Here is a 12,234-nt window from a genome sequence, read left to right on the forward strand (position 1 = left end):
GACAAATACCTGCAGTACACTGACCTGCATACAGTCCCGCTCTGCAGGGTGGAAACTGGGAAAAGGAAAATACTCTGCCCTGCTGGCTTCAAACACACGGGCCGCGCTCAGACAAAGACTGCTGTCCGTGTAACAATCCCTTTATATTCGCACAAAAACGCCGTGTTTTTCATCAAAAATAAATGGAGGTGAAATGCAGCAGGTTGTTTAACAAAACGTCCACAGTCCTCAGACACTAAAGACTAAAAGCTCCATCTGTGAGAACTATTATTCTAAGTATTTTTGGATAAGTGGCAGGTTTTGTTGACCGATCTGTCACATTTCACTTCTCTTTGTTGGGTTTATTGTGCATTTGTGAAAAGTGACATTACTGTAAAAAAATCAAACTATGTGAATTTATTTTTGGCCTGCTGCTGTAGTTAGTAATTCATTACCAGTAAAAGGCTGCCAAACACCAACGTTTGATCGCGCCCCTCTGTGTTTGATATCGACCCAAAAGGCCCTTTTACATCTCTATAAGACGTACTATCATCAAACTCCCGTACTGACGTCACTCCCCTGATAGCACGTTCTTACTCCCAACCTGCCGAACATCGCCACTTTGTCCTTGATCTCTGCGCCAGACACTGATGCAAAGAGGCACCTTTTGCCAGCGGTATGATACACACTAAGTGTCGCCGATTGTTGAGGCAGCAGGAAATAACCCAACTTTCAGCGGACGTCAGCGCCAGACACCAACGCACAAAATCACCCCTACTGGTGGATCAAAACACACCTCGTTTGTAAAGCAAAACTATTGTAGCATAAGGGCGAGAAAGTCCATGCAGGGCAGGCGGGAGTGAGGCTGCATAATATGTAAGCAGACAGTTAAACAGATACCGCGGCATCTTTAACCACGAGGAGTCACTCACTGTGAGCAACAAACTCTCCACTTCAGATATCACTAAGATTTGTTAATCGCAGCAGTGCTCCAGGGTCATAAAATGTGACTAAATAGTCACAGTGTGAGGCTCTGCAAAAGCCCTGCTTTGTGTGTGTGTCTGTGAGAGGTGGAAAGTCATAGAGGAGAGCGAGAGAACCAAAACGCCGGTGGCTTATCAAAACAAGATCGCAGTTTATGCTTTATGTACGCAATAGTCATTTTATAAATTGCATGTGTAACAATCCACGATACCTCGAGTATATTCGATGTATCGCCCACACCTACATGGTTATAAAGCTTGTTTTGGCTTTAAAATCTACTTTTGGTGCCACAATCTCAGCTCGAGGAGCTGTCACTGTCAGAAAATAAGCACTTTTTGTGCCTCTGTCACTACTGGAAACACAGTGATGACTCACTAAAAAACTGTTGTTGTCGGTGTTGATCACTGGTCTTAGCAGGCGTCTCGCTCAGGTGTCACACCATCCACCATCCCTCCACCTCTGATGCCAAAGTCAGCTCACAACTACATCACTGCAGAAACACACAAATGTCACCTATCAGTTGTTTAGCAGAAACGTATAACACCAATGTTTTCCTCTGGCTGCATCAGCGAGGGCTCTCTGAGTTTTAGGCGAGGCATGACGCCTCAGATTTACAGGAAAGCCTTTAATCAGTATTGCCAGACCTCTGAATCACCACACACACCTCCATTGTTTTTCTTTAGTCTGGCTGTAGAAACAGTTAAGCAATCAGAGTTTTGTGGGTGCGATTAAGAGTGGGAATGTCATCCTCTATCTGCAACAGAGGCAGAAAATTAATGACAGAAAAATGGCCACAAAGAGTCAATAAGTGTGGATGAGTTTTCCTCAGCTGAACAGAAAAAACAACTCCTGAACCGACACATTTCTTCACATTTCAGAATAATAAACACCAGGCAGCAACTACAACAAATACATTACTGCTGATTGTTTTAGTGCAGGAAAACATGAACACAATGTCTGAGTGAATAATGTGTGGAAACAAAATGACAATTCTGTGCGGTTCTCAGGCTATATCATAAATAATTCAACTGCCTCTTCCCACATAAAAACCTGTAAAACTTCCAAAATACTTCCGTCTAAATCTTTTTTGAAATTGCACGCTGTTTCAGTGGTCATGATATCCACTCAGAGGAGGAGCTGTGATGAAGCAGCAATAATGAAATCTGCATGAAATACCCCTGAATTTGAGCGTTTCGTGCGATGACTGGTCCCAGTTTTTTGGCCCAGCTCCTCCAGCTGTAACTCAAAGAGCGATGAGGGCAGACATTACTCACGCGGTCCCCTCACTCCCAACAAAACGCCGCTGCCACTGAGGCCACCATCACGGCGAACATGCTGAATGTGATACTCCCCGACGGACGCTTATTCATCTCTAATGAAAGAATCTGCTTCAGACGTTACTCTGCTCCACAAACTGTCCCCGTCTACCTTTTGTTCATTCTTTTTTTTTTGGAGAGGAAGTTGCCGTGAAGATTTAAATGATAATCAGCAGAGATCGACGTTTGGGATGAAAAACGATGCTGCAGTTTTACAATCGATCACCTGAAGCGATCAGTTTCATCCAAGCGCATCAGAGACTCTGCGGCTCTGTCTATCATCAGTGTGAATGTGCTGTGGTCAGAGAGACGCTGGTTTGAATCCCGGAGCCAAATTCATAGATATGAACAAGATTCAGTCACTGAAGCAAAATGTCTGCTTTGTTCTGTACGTGTGAAGAATTATGTAAAAAAACGGATGTAAACAAGTTGTTTTGTGCATGAAGGAATCAAATTAAATTCTGTGTTTGTGTAACGAATCACAAATTAAGGACAGAACCAAACCCGGTCTGCTGTGGAGTTGGGCGATAAATCAAATATACTCGATGTATCGCGGCTTGTTCCAGGTGTGAGTTATAAAATGACTTTGTCGCGAACATCGAGTATACATTTTCTCGTTTTTTTCGCCACCAGCATGAGAAATGCTTCGCGCTTCGTTTTTCCCACATTCTCATAATTTTGTGTAAAAAAAACAAAAACAAAACATTTTTGTAAAACTTTTCCTCAAAGACTTCACAGCTGTTAATAAATCTCGTAATGTCTGGAGAAGTTTTGGGGTTCTCGTCATTGCGACGCTCTGAACCACAGCTTCCTTCCTTCGATGTTTTACCTGAATAAGACTCGAGCTACATCCTGATTCTTAGAAATGCTGCTTAAATAGAAACCTCGCTCTGGTTTGAAACAGAGCCTTTTAGTGTCTCAGAGCTCCACTGCCAAGAAACTATTTCCTATTTACACTGAGTGTGTGTGTGTGTGTGTGTGTGTGTGTGTGTGTGTGTGGGAGAGAGAGATGAAGACTGAGAGCACCAGATTCCTGCGAATCCTAAATTTGGAGAGCGGCAGGATGGCAGGATGATGCTAATTCAATCAGCTCAAAATGAAAATAGAAACTATGATTCTTTTCCCAAATAACAAAAGTTTATTCTCATTTATATGTTAAACAGTCAGATGGGACGACGAGCGTGTGACCAGAAGTTACATTCAAATGAAAATGTGCTTCTGCGCCGCAGTGACTTTATCGTATACGTGGTTTTATTTTATGGTTTCTTCATGTTTTTTTAAAAAAGATAAAAATCATCTGGTGCAGGTCTGAGGAAACATCTGTTCACCTGTTTCACGCTGCGTCACACAAAGAACAGCTGCTCCTGATGTTTGGGGTCACGGTGCATCGTATTATTTCATCAGTTTAGTGACTACATGTAATTGTAATGGTATTGCAGCATGTGGACGTTTGTGCCAAATCTGAGAAACCTCAACGTCAAGGCCTTCTGCAGATTCTGTGTTCACAAGAATGAGACAGTTAGGTCACAGTGACCTTGACCTTTGACCTATGACCGCCAAAATCTGATCGCTTCATCCTTGAGTTCAATGTGAATGTTTTTGCTAAATTTGGAGTAATTCAGTCATGGTGTTCTTGAGAAATAATGTTCACAAGCACAAGACAGATGAGGTCACAGCGACCTTTGACCACCGGATACTAATCAGTTCATCTTTAAGTCCAGGTGGATGTTTGAGCCAAATTTAAGGACAATCCCTCAAGGCCATATTCAGACATTACGTTAAAGAGTTTGTGACAGATACAAGTGACCTTGACCTTTGACCACCAAATTCTAATCAGTTCATCACGGAGTCCAAGTGAACTTTTGTACCAAATTGGGAGAAAATCCCTCAAAGTGTTCTTGAGATATAAAGTTCACAAGAATGAGACAGGCGAGGTCACGTTGACCTTGACCTCCGACAAAAAAAAAATCTAAATTAATGTTTGTGCCAAATTTGAGGAAACTCCCTCAAGGCCTTCTTCAGGAGATTGGGAGATTGAAACAGACACAAGGTCACAGTGACTTTGACCTTTGACCACCAAATTATCCTCATATCATTGTAAAGAGTAAAGGGACGTTTGTGCCAAATTCAATCCAAAAAAAATCCCTCAAGGTGTTCTTGAGATATTGCGTTTACAACAAAAAGACAGATGGGGTCATAGTGACCTTTGACTTCTTGACCAAGTGAACGTTTGTGCCAAAGTTGAAAAAATTCCCTTAAGGTGTTTATCATGTTCACGAAAAATGGACAAAACGAGGCGTTGACCGAAAACCCAAAAACATAGATCTGTGTCCAGATTTAGCTCTGCAGTCACAATAGCTTCAAATTAAAAATACATGATCTACTTGTTTTCCTGGAGATTTATCATCATCATCAATATTATATTTGTTATTTTCATCAAGGTTTTATTTCTGATCCTCGGCAGTTTACACCAAAACTCGTCTGGGGAAATAAATGTCGAGTGCCAGTTGACCCGCTCCAACATGGCAGCCACGATGGAACAAATAAATCAAAAGAAAATCACAGCAGGATGATAAACACATCCCACAGCTTATTTATTCATTACTGGATTGGATTTTTTGGTTGTTTACCAGATAATAAAATACCCAAATAGTTTCTGGATGACGCGTTATAAAGGACAATTCGGTTGTATTTGTTTGATTGTCATATAATTATAAATTAATTTTTTTTTTTGGCTGCAGGTCAGAAATCTGAGGACAAGTCTCTGGTTTCTGGCAATGTGACAGGAAACAGTCATTTATTTTGACATTTTATAGACCAAACAATTAAATGGCTGCAATTAAATTGAAATGGAATTCTTAACAATAAAAATGATTAATTTAACATTATAGAAATTAATTAATTTGCAGCCCCAGATATGGTTTTATGTAATAAAGGCAACGCAATGAATTCAGAAACCCAAAACTTATGCATAATTTATCAAACTGAGAGAAATCAGCCAAATGTGAAATCATGACACAGCAGCAACTCTGGGGCTGCAGATAATATTTTATTATCAGTAAATCAGTTGCTTTTTTTTCTTCAGAAAACATTGAAAAGACTGAGTTTGTTTTGTTTGACAAATTTCAAAGATATGAAACAAAAGAAAAAAGGAGCAAATTATCACAAAATTGATGCTGAAATCAGATAACTTTTGTGTTTTTGCTTTGATTGCTTTAAATCATTTTTTGGCTGTCATCAAATCAGCAGATGAATCCAGTGTTTCAGCGCACAATAACTCCACAGCAAATTCTACAGGTTGATCTAAAATCTAATTTGACCAAAATCAGCCGAGCTGCCGCGTGCCGATACGTTGATGACAATGTTGCTGATGCACCGATTAAAATCTGCTGCCTAAAATTAAGAGAAATGTTTTTATTCACCACAATACAACACAACAGGAGAGCGTGATGTTGATCATATTTTCTTAGTATATGTTATTTTCATACAAAATTAAAGAGAAAACTTTGTCTAATAACGGTTTAGGAATAAAATTTCAAGAATGTTTTTGACAAATCAAGATGCGTAATCATACTGATGCAACAGTACACACAGTATACGCACAGTATACTTTCAACACAAGGCCTAATTACAACTGAGTACCACACAGTACCCGTAAAGTGATACCAATGCCAGAGTACCGGTGAAAAAAACTGAATAAAACAGTTGGTACGGTACGGTGGCTGACGTGAAAACGCAAAGGTCCCTATCTAGAGCCAGTGTTTGGTTTGTCCACTCCGGGCTACTGTAGAAACATGGCGACCTCCACAGAGGAGGACCCGCTCCCGGTAAAGATATGAAGAGCTCAGTCTACGGTAACGAAAACACAACAAATCTTATTTCCAGGTGATTATACACGAAATGATCTATCCCTCTAAATCAGGGATCATATACGTGCTTTGCTGAGGGACCGTTTGCAAAACGACAGGACGTTTCTAAGATTTTAGGACATTTAGGATCTAAGGACATTTTTAGGATTTCAGGACATTTCTAGGATATTACAACATTTCTATGATTTTATGACACTTTTAGGGTGTTTCCAGGATTTAAGGACTTTTTTTTTTTTTTTTTAGGAAATCTAGCATGTTCCTAGGATTTTGGCACATATATAAGATTTTAGGGCATTTTTGGAATTTAGGGCGCTTCTCAGCTTTTAGGACACTTCTATGATTTTAGGACATTTTGAAGATTTTAGGACGCTTTTAGGAGTTTAAGATTTTTCCAGGCTTTTTAGGACATTTCTATGGTTTAAAGGCGTTTATTCATAGGATTTTGAGACGTTTGAGACGGATTTTAGGGTGCTTTTAGGAGTTTAGGATTTGACGACATTTCTAGGTTTCAGGAGGTTTTAAGGATTTTTTAGGCCATTTTTAGGATTTTAGGCTATTTGGGGGATTTTAGAATGCTTCCCAGATTATAGGACGTTTCTCAGTTTTTAGGACATTTTTAGGATTTTAGGTCACTTCCTGGATATTAGGATCTTTCTAGGATTTTAGGACATTAAGGGTACCTTATGTATACTAAAAGTAATAAAGTGAATCACTTTATTGTTATTGTGAATGAAGAAACAGCTGGGGGGCCACCTGGCACCCTTTTGGGGCCAGATTTGGCGGTTGGGCCGTAAGTTGAGCATCACTGCCTTAAAGGTACGGAGTAGTGAAAACCAGCCTCGGGTCTAATGCACCCGGAGACATTTAAGTGATCGTTTCCGCAGCATGAACAGACCGGTCTCACAGTATATACGGTAAATAAAGTCCTGTGATCGTGTGTCTAACCTGTCCTTTAGCGTCCGAGTGCTCCGCTTTGTCTCCGCAGAGTGAGGCGGCTCCACGGAGGAGCTGCCGTCACACAAAAACAAAGACAGAAAGTAGAAAATGGGCCTCGGCAGATTCAGAGAAACAGCCTCTCGCCTGGAAAGTGTTTGGCACCAACTGTGGACCAGCTGGCAAAACGTGGAAACACTGGAACGACTCTGCCCCAAAAACAACCAGCTGAAGTTCTCTTGAGCCGGGCAGCGGCGTCCCGTCCCCGCGGAGTTCATCATGAGACGGGCCCGTGGTGTTAGCGGGCGGCCCCCAGGTGTGAACACGAGGAAACATATGAATATCAATGAGGACGCTGATGAAAAACAGGGAGCCGTGCTCAGTAAGCTTTTTCTGGATAAATGAGGGTTTGGAACAAGGTTCAAATTAACGATCCAGACACGAGGGGAGGGGGCTCTTCAACAAATCACAGTTCAGGGAGGAGGGGGGGCCCAAATCTGAGACGTTTTTCTGTCTGATGAGCCCATCAGTGCTGCTGGTCACTCATGTGTTGAGTAATTGAGAAACACACACTGCAGGCTTTAATGAGAAAATAAGCAGTCTTTTCTTCCTCTTCATGAATAAAAATGACTTCTTGGAGATTTAAGGAAAAAAGAAATCTAAATAATGTAAGCAGTGATAAAAACACAGCATCTGTTTTTGAAGTGTTTCGCTCTAAATATTAGATATTACCAAAAAAAAAAAAAACGTGACACCTTCTTGCTTTGAGCGGATGATTGATGGCAGAAAACAGAAACAAATTCAGATTCTTTTTGAAAGGACATTCAGTAAATTATGTCAAAGTGATGAAAAGCCACACTTTCCCAGAGTGGGGCCCGCATTTATTTTAGGAGGGAAACTCAGCTCCACCTGCAGAAAGTCGAGTCGTGCGATTTTGATTCAGTGTGCAAAAAAACAATTTCAGAACTAATAATGTAAGATATTATGAATTAGCCAATGGACAGAAAATGAATAAGAAACTTCTCTGATCGTAGATTTTTCTGCTTTCCTTTCTCATATACGATCTAAAAACATTTTAGACAAATGAAGCGTTTAGGGGGAGAAAGTATGTTGGATTTTATTCTACTTTGTATCTATTTTCTGACATTTTATACAACAGATTATCTGCAGAATGACGGATCATTAAAATAATCATTTGTTGAAATCCTGTAGTTTGTCTTGTGAGTAACTGTAAGCTCCTCTACAAAAATTATTACTGATTTTTGGGGAAGGTTTCACGTTTTTTTAAGCTCGCTCGAATAAAGATTTATAAATAAAAGAGATGACACTCTGTACTGTTTAGATATTTTAAAATTCAGCAAGTGAAATGTGTCTTCTTCGCCGGCTTTGTCGACTCATAAGAGCGTTTATTTTCAGTTTGAGTTTTTCTGTGTTGTTCGGGCCTTTTGTTCACATGCAAACAGCAGTTTAAGTCGCTGAAAACTGAGCGTTTGTAAAACTTTTTTAATTAACAACACTCGAGCACGCGAGGAAGTTTTGACCTGTGACGTCAGCGTGTGCGCTCTTTTTATCCTCCGTGAGCCGTCACAAGTGAGCAAACGTTCTGTGCTATTGCGGTCATGACCAAAATACTTCCTGCTCTATCGTTTTTTTGTTTTATTTAGTTCCACAAAGACGAATTAAAATTCACTGTATAATTATGCTTCACCTCATGGTGCAAGTAGATACCAAAAAAAAAACCCCAAAAAACACTGTTAATAAATAAATAAATAAATAATAAAAACAGATTTATTTATATAAATGAATAATTTTTGACAACACTACAATAAATTGATCTGCATTTTCGATACAAATGAAATTCTTCGAAATATCACCCCTGAGATAAATATTAATATCTGTATAAAACAGTATTTTCACTTGATTTTTATGGTTTTATAATTCTATGATTTTTTTAAATGATTAATTTATGATTTTTAGATTTAAACATAATTCTTGTTTGAAACTGTATTCAAATGTATTTTTATTGAAGTTGGCCTCTTTTATGTTCATTCGGTCTGTTTCCAAGTGAAACACTCACTGCTTATAATCTTTTCATTGTAAAGCACTTTGAGCTGCATTTCTTGTGTGAAAGGTGCTGTAAAAATGTACATATATATTTTTCTAAATAAATTATAATAATCCAGAATCTACTTTGAGTTTTGGTGTCATTTAAATGCTGATTTTTTCTTTTTTTTCACTGTATTTGTCCCCGTTGAATGGAGCAGCGACCCCCTGGGAACACACCGATGGGCTCAAACAGATTATTTGTACATTTTATTGTTTGTTTTTGATTCTTTTTTTCCGACGCCTGGCTGTGTGACATCATGCGACCCCGCTCTGCCCCCGCTGATGAAGCTGTGGGCGGGACTGAGCTGCGGATCGATGTTGAGCCGATTGGCCCGGAGGGGGAAACAACAGTTCCAGCTCCCAAAAAGGAGGCGACATATTTGTCAGTGATTGGCTCAGACAGACGCTTCATCGTGCGCAGGACGACATGTTTGCTGTTGGTTTGTTTATCCGTCACACGGCTCCCTGCAGCGCCGGATAAAGGCCGGCCTTCTATACCTCCTTTTCTGCAGACGACAGAAGTGAAGCCTCACTTTTATTTGCATGTTGCATTAATATTAATTAGAGCTCTCAGCTGACAGCCACAAACTGAGCCCGTTTTATCTCATCTGCACAAATGACTCATTTGCATTTCTGCTGTATTTTATTTCCTCTGTCGCTGTATTTAAGTTTGATTGTATCCTGATTACATTTTCAGCAGCGTGTCATCGGGACGTACAGGAAACTGTTTCCTGGTTTGACCCACGCTCTGTTTCCAAGAAGTCAACGCTGATATTTTTGGACCGAAGCTGCTGTTTGGTGCCAGTATTCAATCTCCTAAAATTTAGCCTCCTCCTGCCAAAACATTTCAAACAATCACAAGTATTCAGTGTTTCCCCCGTTATTCTTGGCAGTGTGGAGGAGCCTCTGAAGCAGCGGGCCCACCGAAAACCTCCATCACCATCACCACTAATATTACCGCCGATATGCACATTTAATCCACACTAATGTGATCAGGATCGATATTTGTTGCCATCAGGATGGATTCAGGTGATCATACTGAATAAAAATACAACTAAAGCAACAAGAAAAAGAGCCACATCAGATATCGAGGATGCTGAATGATATCTGACTCCTAAAAACAAACAGAAGATTAAATGTGAATTTTGGCTGCTGTGCGTCGGGGCCGGGCGCTTTGAGGAGCAACAAGAAAAAGTAAAACTATTCGACTGTGAAAAGTCTAAAGAATAAAGTGTGAGTTTAAAGAATCGCTGCATTTTAACGCCTGTGGAGAAATGTCCAGAGAGGAAGAAAGAAGAGGACGCGGAGGTTTGGGAAGAAGAAGAGGGGGAAGACAAATTTGGCTTTTAACTGAATTTTACTTATCTACTGACTGTTTTATAGTTTTACTATTTCCTATACTATTTTTAACATATTTATTTATTTTACTTTGTGCTGTTATCCTGTCATTTACCTCCTATTTACAATTTGAGAATTTTTACTGAATTTTTTATTTTTATTAAAAAATTCATTTTTTAAATATTTTATTATCATTTTATTTATATATTTATATCTTGTTTCCTCAGATATGGCAGCATTTCCTCATTCCTGGTTTAAATATAATTTATTGCTCAAACTGCCTGTTTGCACCATTGTATCTTATATATCGTAAATTTGTGCATTTTTAATGTTGTTAGTGTTGTTTTATGTTTTTTATCTTTGAAGCGAAGAAAAGGAAAATTTCCACTGAGAAGGACAATAAAGTCTCTCTCTCTGTTTTGCTTTTTTCTGTATTTTTTGTGTGTTTTGGGGTTATTGTTTGAAGCACTTTGCGTACAGATAAAGTCTGATGGCTGAATGATTGAAATGACGAATGATGACAGATGATCCACGAGGACGCATCAGTGAAAGCTGTTGGACCAATAATATTAAACCTTGAAACTTCTGTCTGTATCGCAGGAAAACCTCTCTGCATAAACAAACTGCATGAAGCCTAACGGCAAAAATCTCACACGTTTAGTGCAGCTACACTGTGATTTCTATAAACTCGTGTACGACGTCAGTTCGATGTATGCAAACTTTACGGTGATCTTCTGCTGAATCACATATTCAGGATCTCACCATCAGCGTTGCTGCGAATCGCTGACGTATCACAGACTTTGATCTTCTCTAAAAATGGTCTTAAAACAACGTCGACAATGATGTCAGTTATCGCGATAGTTTCTGGGAAAATATATCGTCCAACAAAACGGTGACAGGCCTGTTGTCATCTGACGCCGCTCAGCTGTTTGGGTCATAAAGAAATGTTAGCAGCTGTTTCACGCAAAACAGCGTCCACTCAGACTTTTATAGTATTTTTTAGGCAGGCTGTTTTTAAGTGGCTAAAACATGTTGTGATATTAACTTCTCCATGCTCATACAGCCCCACTTCAATAATCCAATACTATCACTTTAATGCAGAATCTACCAGCCAGCAAATTCTGCGCACTTTGCAGTTTTGTCTTATAACAACATCTTCACAACTGTGACCAAACATTGTGGCTTCCTGTTATTTTTACTAACCGCAGCGTCACCACACTCACGTCTTTGATTCAGGTTGTGAAGACAAATATCTCTCAATTAACAACAAAAAAATAAGATGCGAGGCCTGTTGTTCTGGAAGAATTGTGTCAATCTTTCGGTGTAACACAAATGAAAAATCATCAGTTGACAAACACTCTGCTGCAAAACACACCTGGAAAAACACGCCGACGACAAACAAGACAAATCACCGTGACAGAGGCTGCAGCGTCCTGATCTTCTGCAGAAATTAAGCTGAGTTAAATTAAAGATGCAGGTCAGAGGAAAACATGAGTGTATAAACCACAAACTCACAACAGTGCAGTTGCATCCTCGCTGGAACAAGCTGCCCTTGATTTTTAATAAATAACACACACGCAAAAGCATGTAAATATTTTTGCTGTTTTCACCTCCTCGATTTCATTGCAAGAACTAAAAATACTGAATGTTAATAGTTTGCATCTACGTCTGTCCAGACTCACGTGCAGCCCTGACCGTAGACGGCGCTT

At 39.7% G+C, this 12,234-nt stretch overlaps 1 protein-coding gene across 2 annotated transcripts in view; it reads right to left on the reverse strand.

The window, feature by feature from the left end:
- LOC121938107 (zinc fingers and homeoboxes protein 2-like) overlaps positions 1–12,234 on the reverse strand; it is a 146,015-nt gene that overhangs the window by 125,071 nt on the left and 8,710 nt on the right. Inside the window, exon 1 of one of the 2 annotated variants that reach the window (XM_088089943.1) lies at positions 1,339–3,346. The exons of the other annotated variant lie outside the window; for it this stretch is intronic. The gene's annotated coding sequence lies outside the window, so the exon portion shown is untranslated. Of the gene's footprint in view, positions 1–1,338; positions 3,347–12,234 lie in introns of those variants that run through there. 2 annotated transcript variants of the gene reach the window in all.

The sequence above is a fragment of the Plectropomus leopardus genome, chromosome 17, assembly GCF_026936395.1.
Source record: "Plectropomus leopardus strain MGB_pleo_1.0 chromosome 17, ASM2693639v1, whole genome shotgun sequence".
Taxonomy (NCBI): Eukaryota; Metazoa; Chordata; class Actinopteri; order Perciformes; family Serranidae; genus Plectropomus; species Plectropomus leopardus.